Below are 15,950 nucleotides of genomic sequence, written 5' to 3'. Positions count from 1 at the left end.
CTACAGGAACAATCTTTAGATATTCCTCCTTGATAATATCTCTGGTTTAAAGCCGTGGTTTTTCCAATTCATGTTCAAGATGGTCTTTAAACCCTTCAGGAATGTTGCTTAGATTGAATTTTGGCATTATGAATGTTTTAGTGTTTCTGTTCAGTTTTATTCTAATTTTCAATATTAACAATTTACAGTCCATACTACAATCAGCTCCTGGGCTTGTTTTAGCAGAGAAAATAGAGCTTCTCCAATTCCAATTATGTAATCTAATTGATTTTAGTATAGACCATCTGGTGATGTCCACACATACAGTTGTCTGGTTGCTTGAAAGACATGTTCACAATGAACAAATTATTGACTTCACAGAATTCTATGAATTGTACTCCTGATTCATTTCATGTTCTAAACCAAAATTTCTGATCATATTTTATTGTACTTGGTTTTCTACTTGTGCATTCCAGTCACATGTGATTATCAGCATATCCTGCTTGGGTGTATGACATGTTTCTTCCTGGACTCTCAAAAAGGCTTTCAATTTCTTCCTCTTCAGCAAATGTAGTTTGGACTTAAATTTGAATGTTGATAATATTAATAGACTTTCCAAGAAGTCTGATTGAAATTGTTTGGTCAGACTATGTGTTGTAGCTCCTGATAGTTCGTGCTTTATCTCACTGCACTATTAGAGCATTTCTCCTGTGCTTGACATTTCCAGAGAAAAACATGTTATAACTTTCTGACTAAAATATCCTAATCCAATCCATTTTAATTCACTCAGTCCTGGGCTCACCGTATTTAAATGTTTCATTTCTCATTTTATGATTTTGAGTGTACTTTGATTCTATTTCTCATATTCCATGTTCATCATGTCCCATGCCTGTAACTAAAATGATATTATGGTGATAGATATTCCATTCAGTGGTTCTCAACCTGTGGGTCACAACCCCTTGGGGGGTCGAACAACCCTTTCACAGGGGTCACCTAAGACCATCGGAAAACACATATTTCCGATGGTCTTAGGAACCGAGACACAAATAATTTTATGGTTGGGGGTCACCACAACATGAGGAACTGTATTAAAGGGCCGCGACATTAGGAAGGTTGAGAACCACTGATTTAAGTGAATGGGGTTGGCATAGGTAAAGCAAAGGTGGTCTGCCATGCAAGCACTGGGTCATTACCATGGAATGATGTCACATCACAATGTTTAACATAAGGTCATTTGCAATGGCCTTCCCCACTCATGTATACTTTACCCCCAGCAAACTGGGTACTCATTTTATTGACCTCGGAAGGATGGAGGGCTGAGTAAACCTTGAGCTGGATACCTGAATTAGACTTCTGTCAGGATTGAATTCAGATCATGAACAGGACTTTGTCTGCAGTACTGCAGCTTACTAGGTTACTGCTCTGTGTCATGGGGCTCTTCTGCGAACATAAATACAAGTAGTTGAACATTTGTAAGTTATTTAAAATAGTGATTAATTTTAATATAAATGGTATGCTTTTTCTCCACATGTACTCTTTACAGTCTTTTGCTCCATCTCTGTCTATGCTTTCCCTTCTTTCTAACACTTCTGATTTCCTTATCTTTCATCACATGGTTTGGGAATAGTTGGGAATCTCACCTCCCCACTTTTTAAAATAGAATTTCTTCAATTGCCCAAGAGCTGCTTTTGGCTCATCTGACACCCTGGTATAAATTCAAAGAACATCTGCAACCTATATCCAAGGACAATTAATACCTTAGTGTTCTCAAGGCACTACTATTTAAAAACATTGTGTTGAGAATGTAACAGCCAGATGCATTTTTCAAGAAAGCGCAGTTCTCCACAGGTCTGTCCTTAAACTTTTTCACAAAACTTGCATTTCTAAGTGATGGCTGGTATACATATTCCTCCACTGATATTTCTCCATAGAAGATAAAAATCAGATCAAAACAAGCTGTGAGCAACCATGTGCAACAATTTGGATGCAATGATTTGGAAATACCCCCAATCCTATGACGTCATTCCTTTAAGATTCCGTAAGCCCTCAAAGGTTTTGGTGGGTTAATTGCCACTCTCTTGTCCCCTTCCCCACCCCCTTAAATGACTCTCAGCATTTTAGACTAGTGTACCATATTAAAGCCACATGTATATATGAAGGGGGGGGGGGAGGCTTCTTGTTTCTAAGATAGAAAATCATATTTTTCTGAGTACCTGAGGATTCCTTGTTTGTAAAGATCCCTTGTTTGTAGGCAGCCTAATTTTGTTTTCACATTTAGATTAGGGCCAACTGGTTTACTAATAATCTAGTGATGCTAGCATCACAGATTTTACATGCAATTCAAACAGATTTGTTAGACAGAAACCAAACACACCCCAGTGCAGCCCTGTCGTAAAGAATGGCAGAAGTCAATGCATTAAAGACAGATACATTTTAATTAGAGCCTATGGCTGAGAGGTGGCCCAAGAGTGATCTTATTAAACAGACTTGATGGTTGTGTTAAAGCTAAAAATGGAAAGAAATTTGTTTTGTAGAAAGCTCTTTAGTGCCACACTGAGGTCTTTGTAATGTACTGCTGTGAAGTCCCTATTTCCCATCTGGGAAACACATGGCCACAGAGGAAATATGATTAATCTTGCATATAAAAGAAGCGTTTCAAATTAGTCAGTGGAGGAAAAAAAAGTATAGGACGTGCCGATCATACTTTCTCCATCCTTCATGCTCTTCCTGAACAAAATCCAATGAAAGTTATTGTCACTTTTGGCTGGGTCGCCTGCATTCATATTGATCATCAGACAGCTGCAATATCAAGTGATGACTTCATGGGTGAATGACCATCACACACCACAGACAAAACCACCTCATGCTGCTTCATATGCAGTGGTTTCAAATTGAATTAATTTACCTGCCTAACATCAAATAACAGTCAGCTGGTATAGAACCATCAGGGTGACTGCACACCTGAACTAGTGACTGCACACATGAACTAGTGCAAAAGCCCTTGTATTGTTAATGAACACTTTGATTCCAATGGGGCTTAGTCACAATTAATATTTGCGAAGTAATGTACATTGTCTTCTAAATATTCTGGTCTTGTTCCATCTACGCCAGAGGTGGGATCCAGCAGGATCTCACAGGTTCCTGAGAGTAGGTTACTAATTATTTGTGTGTGCCGAGAGGGGGTTACTAATTGGTGATTTTGCCATGTGATTTTTGCCTTAGTTACGCCTCTCCTCTCAGCAGTAGCGTGCAGAACTTGAAGCAGTCTAGCAGGAGGTGCACTGGCATGCATTCGTTTCCCGCCCAAGGACTGGCGCAGTGGCTGCGTCCTTGCCACAGCCCCGCCCAGGAATGCCCCACCCCCGGAATGCCCAGCCACGCCCCCATCGTGCTTCGCCCAGCCCCATTGGCGTCACGCCACAGTTTGAATCCCACCATCATGGGAACCTGTTACTAAAATTTTTGGATCCCACCATTGATCTACACTAGCTTCAACTGTGCTTCCAGGGGCAACACAAGTGCTGGTCTTGACCTTTAAAGCCCTATACAGCATATATTAAGGATGGGGTTCCAGGCCTATGTCTGGCAATCATGGGATCATATGCTGTAGTAGGAATTTCTCCAGTCTCTGTTAAAGATTATTAGAGATTAGGGTCATCCCTAGAGCTTCGTGTACGTGGCAACTAGAAGCATGGGAATAGACTTCTCAGTTTCCTGGGGCAGGGGGCACAGGGCTGAATCTAGTGTAGCCTTATAGCTAGTTATAAATATTAAGTTATTTCAACATGAAGTTACTTTCAAAAATGACATGCCATCAACAATGAATCATGTGGTTTTAAAATATATATTTTTGCACTTGTAGCAATCTGAATCTCAGTCACTTTGTCATAGGAGACAACAGATGTCATGAACTCTTTTTCTGACATAATTTGAATAAATATTTCATTCATGTGTGAAAGGAAATACTTTCTCCCTCTCTTGCTTACCCTCACAACTCAGGTCGAGTGTGTGACTGATAGATCTGTGCATCCAGATAAAATTGAATGAAAAATAAACCTAGAAAAAAAGCCATTTTGGCTTTTGGGGATTTATTTCCTCTCTCCAAATTGGTAGTAATTTAAGGAAACCAAAAAGCAGATTCCCAAAAATGTTGAATTTTCCAGCATTTTTTGGACCCCTTCAGCCTGGCCACCATTTAAAAAAATGGGGAGACCCCTCTCCCTTCCTCCTCACTTACTTGCTGAATACTGTCTCTGAATTCCACATAGAGACAGCAAGGGGCAGAGAGCTGAATACTGAGCTTGACTGCCTTCTCTGATGATAGCTTGGACTTTGGAGGTAGGTAAAGTGCAGAACTGAATGCTGGGTTCAGCTGAGCTGAGCTAAGCCCAGCATTCACCTCTGTGGCTCAGAATTTTTCAGGGTCAGGTTTAAAAGATTTGAAATTTTTCAAAAAAATTGGAAAAAGCAGGGGAAACCCTCATACCAGTAAGGGGTTTCAGCTTTGGGTGGGGGCCTTTTATGAAAATGTCTAGGTCTTTTAAACCTGAATCCAAACGCACACACACACACAGTACTGCATGTACAGCCTCTAGTGGCTGACCCAAGGTCACATAGTATGCTTCATGTATAACTGGGGATTTGAGCTCTAGTCTCCCCAGTCATAAACCAACACTCTAACAACTAGACCAGTCACATACCGGATCTCCAGTATGAATCTCCAAATGTATCTCAAAACCCACAGTAAATATTGGATTTTCAGAGACCTTGATCTGAAAATATGGGAGTATTGGTTGGATTAAAGTAGGGTCCAGGACACCAGAATCACCTCACTTTCCATAGCTGGGGAACCAGCTTTAAAGAAAGAACTATTTTTATTCCCTCCATTTCTGTTTCTCTAAAGCTGCAGGTCCCAGGCTACTGAAATCACCTTAACTGCCAGTATGTTGTCTGTTTCAATAATCCATTCGTTGTGAGTAGGAGCTTTAGACAGAACCTCCGAAAATCCCAAGGGAAAAAAAAAACTAGGTAAGGCAGTGGAGAGGTACTTCTGTGTGGCAAGGAGAATGTTGCAAAATCCCAGAGAAAGAAAATCACAGGTGGCAGCTTCTGTACAAGTAGACAGGATGAGACTACAGTTTTGGCTGGCAGAGCACTTATCATTATAGGAGCCAGAATGAAAATACTTTTAAAATGTGAGGACCAGACATTCGGGGTGAATCCAGAATGGATTTCCTGGTTTTTACTGAGTTTGGGGAGGAGTTTCCTAGAAAGGTAACTAAAGGAGATTGCATCCAGCAGGGTGGGTAAAGGGGCGGGCAGGGTAGATGCTTCCCACATGCGTGGAGTAAGATGGTAAGTCAGGAGACATTCAGGACAGGTCAGCAAAAGCACCTGTTTACTTGATAGTAATGAGATTTTATACTCAGGAAGACTTTCATTTGCTGATGAAATTTCCTTGATGGCTTTTCAAGCCGCTTTTGCAATTGGTAGCCATGCCAATGTCCCATCAGTGGATCTGTCTCCTGTACAAAGTTTTGACTACCTATTAGCACAGCCTGTGGAGAGCCTTGACCTCCCCTTCCCCAAAGGAAAGCATTGCTAGATCCAAACATGGCTGCCAAGGCAAATTTAGCCAGGATAGAATCAGGGCATACAGCACACATCGAGGTAGAAAGAGGGCTTTTGGTAACACTCCCCTACACCATAGCAAAAAATAAAATGGAGATGGGACCATTCCTTTTTCTAAAGCAAGGTCACCAGGGCACAATAGTAATGCAATCTGTGAAGGCAAACCATAATTCTCATAATCTGTTACACATATCTGATAGTTTAAGTGGATAGCTGTGTTGATCTGCAGTAGAACAGCTAGATTTAAGTCCAGTAGGACCAAAGAGACCAACAAGATTTTAGGGGTATAAGATTTTGAGAGTCAATGCTCCTGTCATCAGATACCAATAAAGGTTTGACTCTCAAAAGCTTATACTCCAAAAATCTTGTTGGTCTCTAAAGTGCTACTATACTCAAATCTAGCTGTACTTCCATTGGAGTTTGTGATGTGGGCTTCAGGAAATACAATCTTCAGTCCAATTACTGAGGGCTCCCTGTTGGCAAAAGAATTGATTTCACCCTTCCTCCTTCCCTGCTCTTTCTCTCTTGCTATTGTTTCTTCACATACAGTATTGTCTGCTGAAGGCCCCCTCTCCCTTTTATATTTATAAAAAAAACAATTTGAAAAAACCTCCTAGGAACTTGTCAACAAGACTGACTGAAGTTGAGAATCTGACAGCCTCAGCAACTACATGGTAACCTGGGCAGGCATGGCCCACCTGGGAAATCCCCCCCCCTTGTAGTTTATGCCCCAATGGGAAGTGATGTTGCATCCATGACTTCACATCATCCATTTGTTCTCATTGTGAGCAGGAAGTGGGGCTGAGCCACTTGAATTGGGAGGTTTCTCACAATAGCAACATTCCTTAGCAGACAAAATTTAGGATTTCTTTATCTTCAATTGCTAAAGAAAGTACTTGAGGGTCACTTTCAAAAAAATACGAAAGACCAAAAGATTATATCCTTGCAATAATATTCAAGTAGAAACGTTGGAACATATCATGTTTCACTGCCCAAATAAGGAATACTTAAGGTGTAAGCATTGAGTATTATTTACATCTTTTAATGTGGATATGACAGATGATCAAAGGATAAAGCATTTCCTGGATGGTTCAAATCAGGATTTTTCTGAATTAGTTGCCAAGTTTCTGTTAGATATAGTTGGTACTTCTGTTAAGGGAGATTTTTATATTAAATGATGGTTATTTAAGCTGTATTTATGTTATTCTGCTTGTAAAATGTTTCTGGTTGTAAAATGTTTCATTGTACGATGCCAATAAAGGCTTTGTATTTATATAAGTCAGTGAGTACACTTCCTCTGGTTACAAATCTTGTTGTTTACTTTAGACTCTAGTTATCAGAGACCTGGGAGGCAGATAAGGGAAGGAACTGATGCAAGGAAAATTGCTGCAAAGAAGTAGTCCACAAAATAGGATTTGATTCCAAGTATGATAACTTTTAAGCAGGGGAAAATGTAGGGTAAATAAATTAAACCACTATTTTGATCACTATCCATGAAAGTTAGAACTCTTTGGGTATTCTTTTAAGACCCTGGGTATAATCCAATTCTATTGAAATTAATGACAACATTACCATCTTGGACACACGGAATACTTCTTTATTAACACATATTTACTTAAAACATTTGAGTTTGCATTTTAGAAATTTGGGACCCAAGACAAGTAACAAAATAAAACTGTCCAGAACATAAATAAATGCAGCTTTCAAATTTTGTTCAATATAATGAAGGTCGTGTATACACACACTACTTATCTGACAGCTGTTTGCTTCACAGTGGGGATTTCCCACTTTTTTTACACAGGGATTTTCAAACTGTGTGGTATCCCTAGCTCTGCCCATCCACCATTTTTCTTGCCTGCCACTTCCTCATGGTTTTGTGCAATATTCAATCGGGAAGGTTGCCTGCTGCCTCTTTGTTTTTCTGCCAACTATGATCTAGTATTAGTAGCTAGACCATGTTAATTTCTTGTCAATTTCACTGGCTTCATCACTCCAGCAATACACCTTCAACCTGACAATAATGTAAAAAGAATGCCCTTCTGATCCTTCTAAAATAGTATCCCAATGAGTGGGAACAACTACTGTGGAGTCGGAGGAAAAAGATGGAGAGGAGTAAAAAACATGAAGACAGTTAAACACATGCTGATCTTCACTTTCCTGGTAAAGGGAATGGGAAAACCTCACTTTCAGAGCTTTTGGAAACCATGGGGTTTCCCTAATCTGAAAGTGGGGTGACTGCTGAAGAGGGGGAAATGAATACGTAACCGAGAATCAAACCTAAAGGGAATGTATTAACAGTGCGAAGGAGACAAGTGCATAAGTGGCTGAAAATAGCCTGAAAGCCCAAGAATATAAATAGTGATACCCCCTTAAATACAATTGTTGAATAAAACACCAGAATACCCTCCCCCCCTTATCCTAACCCTGCTTTATATGTTCCCCATAACAGCTCTGGCATCAGGGGGACACTTTTTTCCCAATGTCCAAGAAGCTCTTCTGCCAGATGGAGACAGTGGAATAGAGGGAAGACAGTGCTGTGCCAACAGAGGTTGCCATTCATAACATACAATTGTTTCAATACTTAACTTTAGATCAGCATAAAAAAATCTGTACAAGCGAATTAGCAAAACAATTTTTACTGGGAATAACTGTACAGGAACTGTGACTAGGGAAAGTCAAGAATCAACTCCAGCCCAGATGAAATCACTGTGTAACATTCCACAAAGATTTATGTGACTGCTTATTTATATAATCTAAGGCTTGCTAACAAAGCAACAGTCACTCTTGGGTGCATGTATTATAATTTTTTTTCTGTAATTCTTTTCAGATGGTTGAGTAAATTTTCCCTGATGCAGCAAAAGTTGCTTGTTGAAAAATGGCACATGATCACTCTGCATCCAGCAGACTTCTTCAGCAGGAAACACCTTTGAGCAAAGCCCTGGAACTGTTTTTGCATGTATGGCATGCAACAGCTAGCTAGATCATAGGTAAAAAGTTCAGGACAGTCATTTTGTCTTTCTCCATTAGGCTGCAATTTATTTGTCAAGCTACATGGTTAACCAGGAAACCAATGCTATACATTTACAATGAATCCATCTGGAAGGGTAATTGTTGAATGTGAGTTGGGTTTTGGCCTGAATGTTAATCCCCCCCCCCCATGAGACAACAGACCCTTGGCTTCTAGCCCAACCACAGCAGGTGCTTCATGTTTGGCACTAACTCTAGTGTCTTGTGGTATGTGTAGGAGTGTCCCAGGAGAAAAGGTCCCTATGCTGCCACCTGGGAGTGACTTGAGATTATTGACAACCTCTCAAACTGAGTGATCCTTAGATTCCAGCTGCTGGACAAGATTTCCACTGTTGCTTTTTGCAGTTGCCTAATTTAATATGTGTTCAAGCCAGGCAAAGATTAATATTTTGTAGAAATTATTTTTTCTTGCTCAAGCTTATCCAGAGACAAACAATGTTATATCAAACGTTATATATTTTTTAAAGTACACGGGGGGGGGGGGGGATATGGATTCATTGTGGTTTTCTCAGGCTATCATGTATCACTGACACTACACAGAGAAAGATGGGTTTGCTTCTCCTGTAGAGCTTTTTAAAAATGGATGTTCTAGAAAGTGTTGACTTACATTGTGGTGTTAGGATCAGTTCGACCAAGGTTCAAGAAAGCTGTGTCAAAAAACACAAAAACAATATATATGTTTTTGCACTTTATAACCCCTTTATAATCTCTGTGATGTTTCTGCTCCTTGCCTAAATTTTCTTTTGCAAGTGATGTTAATTGGATTCCTTTTTTAGACATGCTCATAAAAGTTCGTCCTGCCAGAGAACTGTATGTTACTCTACTTAGAAAATCAATAGACAAAAATGCATATTTTCATTTTCAGTCTTTTCATCCCTACCTTTAAAATATAGTTTTTTCTACAGGCTGCAGCTTATTCTTAAGAGCAAAAAGAAACTGTTTGTGCCCTAGAAATTAAAAGAAAGTGGCATGTGTGTTCAAGGTCCATCTATTCAATAAGGAGTGTCCATGGCAGGTTATAAGAAATATTAGGAGCAAGGCTGATAGCATTCCAAGGGAGTCATTGTTTAAACCAAAACAGAAATGTTCTGTAGACAGTTTTTTTGCAGTTTGATCAGTTCTTCTCTGAGCCTTAAGATCCAATGCATTATATGTAAAAACTGGCCAACTGTGTCAGAAATACCTGGTTGTCAACAACAACCTTTATTTGGACTCAGGAGGACATGGAACTGGATGACATATTAATCATATCTGATTTCAGGGTACCAGAAACATTGAGATCCAATGTGCAGGGACATTATAAGTGTGACAACTGCCTGGCATGCAAGTATGCTATAAAAACCAAACAATTTGTTCATCCTTCCAAAAATTATAAAAGAGATCTCAGGCAATTTACCAGTTGTAACTCCACCCACACTATATGTCTCATTACATGTCCATGCCAAAAACTGTACATTAGACAAATGATACGGCCAACCAAGGTTCTAAATAATGGATGCCCCTTTAACTGCTCACTTCTTGGAGAAGGAGCATGCTCCAGAAGATCTTGGATTTCTGATTTTGGGCAAAGTGGATAATAAAGCTTTAATTGCAAATCCACAGTGAAAACTATTACAACTTGAATCTTTATTTTTCATTTGGACAGTCTTGAACCACGTTGGTTGAACACATATTTGGATTTAAATTCATATATTTCAACTTTGTGTAGTTTAACTAAGCAATTAAAATAGCAGCACAGCAGCTGTGACACATTAATGGCACATGTTTTCTTGAAGGCTGCTTAATGTTTGCTTGTGTAAACTGCACCTGGGAAAATAGGTGAGTAATTGAGACACATAGGAACATTGCCAGCAGCCAGTCCACAGGTGCAGCATTTCCTGCTTTTGGATTCATTTGTTTATTATTTCCAAGTTACTTTTTGAATGATTTCTAAATGTCACTGATGTATTATTGAATTGGTTGTTGTGGGTTTTCTGGGCTGTGTGGGTTATACACTGGTTGATTCCCCACAGGGAAAATCATCCTGGGATTGGACAGGGACTATAAAACACTAGCACCTTTTGATCCCAGTCTGTCACTCCCCACCGCAGCGGAGGTCTGGAGTTGAAATTGGGATCAGAACCCGGGATCATCTTGATGCCTCCTCTGCTTCTTGTTCCCGATTGGCTGTTGCTTTAGGGCAGTGATGGTGAACCTATGGCACGGGTGCCAGAGGTGGTACTTGGAGCCCTCTCTGTGGGCACGCACACACAGAGTTTGTCATGTGGGGGGCAGAAAATCACCCCTACACACACACACACACACACACACATCTAGGCTGACCTAGGCCACTGAGCACGATGTGTACACACTGCAGTGAGCAGGGAGGACTTGGCTGGCAGGCCTGGTGCCTGTGCTCCAGATGACTGCTGCCCGAGGGGGAGGGGTGCAGAGGAGGCAGAGATGCTAGAGAGGCACAGAGCTGTGTGCACAGGACTTGCTGGAGGCTACAGCAGGCTGGCCCCTGCTTGAGTGGGTGGGGTGGAGGAAGAGGGAGCCAACCGGTTTTTTCTAAACGAAAACCTCAGCATTCAGGTTAAATTGCCGGGGTGGCACTTTGCGATAAATAAGTGGGGTTTGGGTTGCAATTTGGGCACTCGGTCTCAAAAAGGTTCACCATCACTGCTTTATGGTGGGAATGTGAATGGGCGTTCCTTTTTTGTTTTTTGTTTTTACATATCTATACCTCACGGCGTTTCTCAGTGACTTAAAATCACAATCCCCTTCATTTCCTACCTAGTGAGGTATGTGTGACTGAGAGATTTCTGACAAGGTCACCCAGCAGGAATGTAGAACTGGGGAAGCACATCTGGTTCACCAGGTAATCCTACGCCGCTTAGGTGGAGTCTGGTGTGGCCTCGTTCTTTTGAATTTTCAAGGGATGGGAATGTGAGGGGAGCTCACCTGTGCCTTCACCACATGAGGAATTGTTCTGCAGATGATCCTGCTGTCACTAATTGGATTCTTGAGTCTGTTCAAATGGTTGACCTGTGAAAGAAAGAAAATTTTCAACACAGTCAGAGCTCACGCACTGCCACAAGTCTTCTCTGTAAATGTGCAGCATGTGCCCTTTCCTAAGAGCCTCTGTGCAGTTGTTCAGTTGTCAACATCCACCTTTCTCCCAAATGGGCAACCAGAGAGGTGTGTAACATTGTTGTGGCCAGTCATGTTAAACCAGCCACTGGAAAATTAGCTGGATGTGACAGACTGTCCCTAGGTCACACGATAAGGCTCCCTTTCAGAGAGGGATTGTAACCTGGGTGCAAGAGACAAACATCAAACCAACACACAACACTTCGTTGACTTAGAATGATCAACCACATATTAACTGTCAGGTTTCTGCTATGAGAATCTAAGGGCAATACGAAATGCTATGCTTACAAACCCAGTTATGTTCATCCACATTGAGCACTCAGAACCTCACTATCAGCCCCCAGCCTCTTCCACTCATGGCCTTGGATTCTCATACTTCCCTCTGCGCTCTGTTATGAAAGCTTCACCTATCTGAAAAGGGTCTCCTTTAGGTGTGAAACCATTCACCCTGCACTCATCCATCTGAGTGTCCTCATTGTCAAGGAATGGTAAAGGTCCTGCATGAGGGGAAAAAGTGCAACATTATCCTCTCCCATGCACAGGCTGGCGATTCAGCCTTTACCCCCCCCCCCCAGCTCAGAGCAGGGAATCAGTAGCCTCCAACAGAAGAGAAATGCTTACCTGAGACCTTTGCAAGTGGGCTGGAAGCCTGGATGTCCTCCTCGTTGATTGTTTCAAGGTGTGGGCAAGAATCTGTCTGTGAGGCTGCAGGGATTGTCCTGTTGACTACAGTACAGTTCATGTTTCTCATTATTGGGGGGGGGGGCTGATGTTAATGTCACTCCCCAAGAGACTCTCCAGCACTTCGTAAAACGGGCAGGTCTTTGGACTGTTCCCTGACACCTCATTATGCTGGACCATCCATTTGAAGTCTTGCTTCAATCTCTTACTCTTATTCCCAGGGGCGTAATGCCCATTGGGCAAGGTGGGCAGCTGCCCAGGGCACCACCTTGTGGGGGGCATCAAAATGCAGGGTTCGTTTTTGGGTATTTTTAGTGGTTTTCCATTTTTGGCCTGCAGGGGGAGCAGTTTTTAGGCTAGCGGCACCAAAATTTCAGCGTATCATCAGGAGACTGTCCTTATGCTACCCCCAACCCCCCCATGTTTGCTGAGGTTTGGTTCAGGGAGTCCAAAGTTATGGGCTCCCAAAGGGGGTGCCCCATCCCCCATTGTTTCCAATGGGAGCTAATAGGAGATGGAGCTACAGTTTTGAGGGTCCATAACTTTGGGCCCCCTGAACCAAACTGTTCCAAACCTGGGAGGTATCATTAGGGCAGTCTCCTTATGAGATTCTGAAAGTTTTGAGACTGTGCCTCCAGAAATGTGCCCCCCCCAGTCTGCAACCCCCATTGACAGCAATGCAGAAAACTCAATGCAGACCAAAGCTTCTTGGCCAAATTTCTGGAATGTTCCTGCAAGGGTGCATTTTTGGATGTATTGGCACCAAAATTTCAGAATATCATCTGGACCCCCCAAGTTTGGTGCAGTTTGGTTCAGGGGGTCCAAAGTTATGGACCCTCAAAAGGGTAGCCCCATCTCCTTAGCAAAGAATGGGGCACATCCAAAAATGTGCCCCCTGCAGGAACATCCCAGAAATTAGCCCAAGAATCTTTGTTCTGCATTGAGTTTTTTGTATTGCTGTCAATGGGGGTTGCAGGCTGAAGGGGGAGCACATTTTTGAAGGCACAGTCTCAAAACTTTCAGGGTCTCATCAGGAGACTGCCCTGATGATACCCCCCAGGTTTGGTGCAGTTTGGTTCAGGCTTTGGGGGGAGGGGGGAGGGCATTCAAATTGGATTTGAATGCTTTTTGATGAAAAAATCTATTGTTTAAATAGTTTTCCATTTAAAATGCATCATAGTTCAAAGGTTATTTATCATGAAATAAGGAATAGTTTTTATGTAGCATGAAACTGTATTCATATAATGTTTAATTTTTTGGTAAATGAATGTCATTAATCCATTTACAATGTCATGTTCTTTGGTAATATTTCAAAGTCACCTATAAAAACAGATGTTAAAGTAATGACAAGATCAACAAATGATTAATCCACAGAGAAGGCAATCTGAAATTGAATGACACTTGTCCACTGCTCTCTTGTGTACTTTTCCTGAAAGTGCAGCTGGGGGAAAAAAATCTGGTACTGGGTTCTTAGGAAAACTGAGAAATTGCATTTATTTCTGCCTACCATCAGTTCTGACATCTTGTTCTCGGCATCCTCTAAAACTGTACACTCAATGTTATTTTAATACATTATTTACTGCAGATGGTAAGTGGCCAGTGCCCACTGTATATTGTCTGTGTCATCTGTGCCTATGCATATGCCAGTGAGACTAAGCAGACCAATACAAATAGCTTCCAGTAAACAGAAAATTAATTATTGCAGCAGATTAGATTAGAGGGGCACTTAGTAAAGACCTTATTTAGTGTGTTTGCGGTGGTGTCTCTGCTCATGGTTTAACACAGATCCATTGTTAAACACCTTATGTGAAATGGTATGTTAATGTATATTTTTAATCATGCAAACTTTGCAAATACACCTGAGGTTCAATAGAGAAGGCACTTCAAGTTTGTGTAGCTAGGAAGAAACATTCATGGGATTTCTAAAACTACATTTTTGTAAGGGTTATTAATCACATAACCTTGAAACAAGAAGACAGGATATAAATACGTCAAATAACCTAACTTGCAACATTTCAAACCCTTGCTTTTTCCTTTCTCCCTTTCCCTCCATCTGTGCCTAGACCAGTAGTTCCCAACCATTTTGGTGTGGTAATCTGCAAGTCTAGATTTACTTTGTATGGTTACCCACCCCAGGACTGGTCCAAAGTTTTTGGTGCCCCAGACAAAATTTGGCACTCATCTATTCCAGAATTCCATGTTCTATAGTGCCCAACTTGATGTTTTTGAGAAATCAACAAACATCAGTTGCCCCCCAAATAAACCAGTTCTAGAAGAAGGTCCAAGGAAGCAGAGTTCAATACCTGCACCGGATACAGAGAGTGTGATGACATTGGGCACAGGGGAATTAAACCAAAGGCAGCTCAGGGCCCAAAGGGCAAAGGACCCTTGTTTGGGAGGACTATATATAGGAAATTTTGACCCTCTGGAGATGTTAAGAGGGGCAATCTTTCTGGACAAGGCAAGGTTTCTTTTTCAGGAGAGAATAATGCTGTGGAAAATGGCTGGAATGAGTCAGAGCTAAGGAGAGGCTAGTTCTTGATTAAGTTTTAGGCAGAGTTGATGAATTTGCAACTCAGGGCATTCCAATTCAGGGTAAGGTGTGACAGTTCTCTAGTAGGACAGGAAAAGTTATGATTAGATCAGCTAGAGAGGAATTTGGGAAACTGATTTTGTTGCAGTTGCTGTGCTTTTGCATATCCTTTGTTAGGATGATGTCATGTATGGCTTCCCAAGACTGTGGCTTTTGTTGTCCAGACTGAAATGGCAGAGGCTTCAAGAAAGGCGGTTGAGGAATGTGACAAGCAGAGCCCCCTCCTCCATTAGTAAAAGTTCAGAATGAAGATCTGGCATCCATCTTAGTCTGCACTGTCTATGACACTACTATCGAAGCGACTGGTAGGGCACATCTCAGAAATTGGCCCCCCTGTCTTGCCATTGGCTTGCATGACAACCCCCCCTCCCCACCTTTGCTATTTCTATTAAGTTACTAGTGCTGTACTCTTATTATTGTCAACAAAAAGGGAGAAGGAGAAAAAATAGAGAAGGGGGAAAAAAGAAGGGGAAAACAACAAAGAGAAGGAGAAAAAATAGACAAGGGGAAAAATGGAGAAGAGGAAAAAAGAGGATGCAAAGGGTAGGAGTAGTTGTTAGGGAACACTGGCCTGAAAACCACTTTCAGAGGTTCAGCAATCCACTTTTGGGTGTTGACCCACAGATTGGGAAACACTAGACAATTACAATAATAGAAGCCCTGGGAAATGTAATTTTTAAAATTCAAGAGTTTTTTTGTGATGTTTTATATCATGTCATCTTTTGTTGGGTTTGTGTTACACTTCATATACTTTTGCTATTTTGTGTTGAATGGTTCTTATGCTGCTGCTGTTTTTCTGTTGCTTTTATTGCTTCCTCCTTTTTTGCTTTTATAGCACTTTGTACTTTACTTTGAAATAATTTAGGGCTAATTTAGGGCTTCAAAGTCAACACAGGAGACCTAAGGA

This window comes from Sphaerodactylus townsendi, linkage group LG01 (assembly GCF_021028975.2).
Source record: "Sphaerodactylus townsendi isolate TG3544 linkage group LG01, MPM_Stown_v2.3, whole genome shotgun sequence".
Classification (NCBI taxonomy): domain Eukaryota; kingdom Metazoa; phylum Chordata; class Lepidosauria; order Squamata; family Sphaerodactylidae; genus Sphaerodactylus; species Sphaerodactylus townsendi.
Note: the sequence above shows the minus strand (reverse complement) of the source record.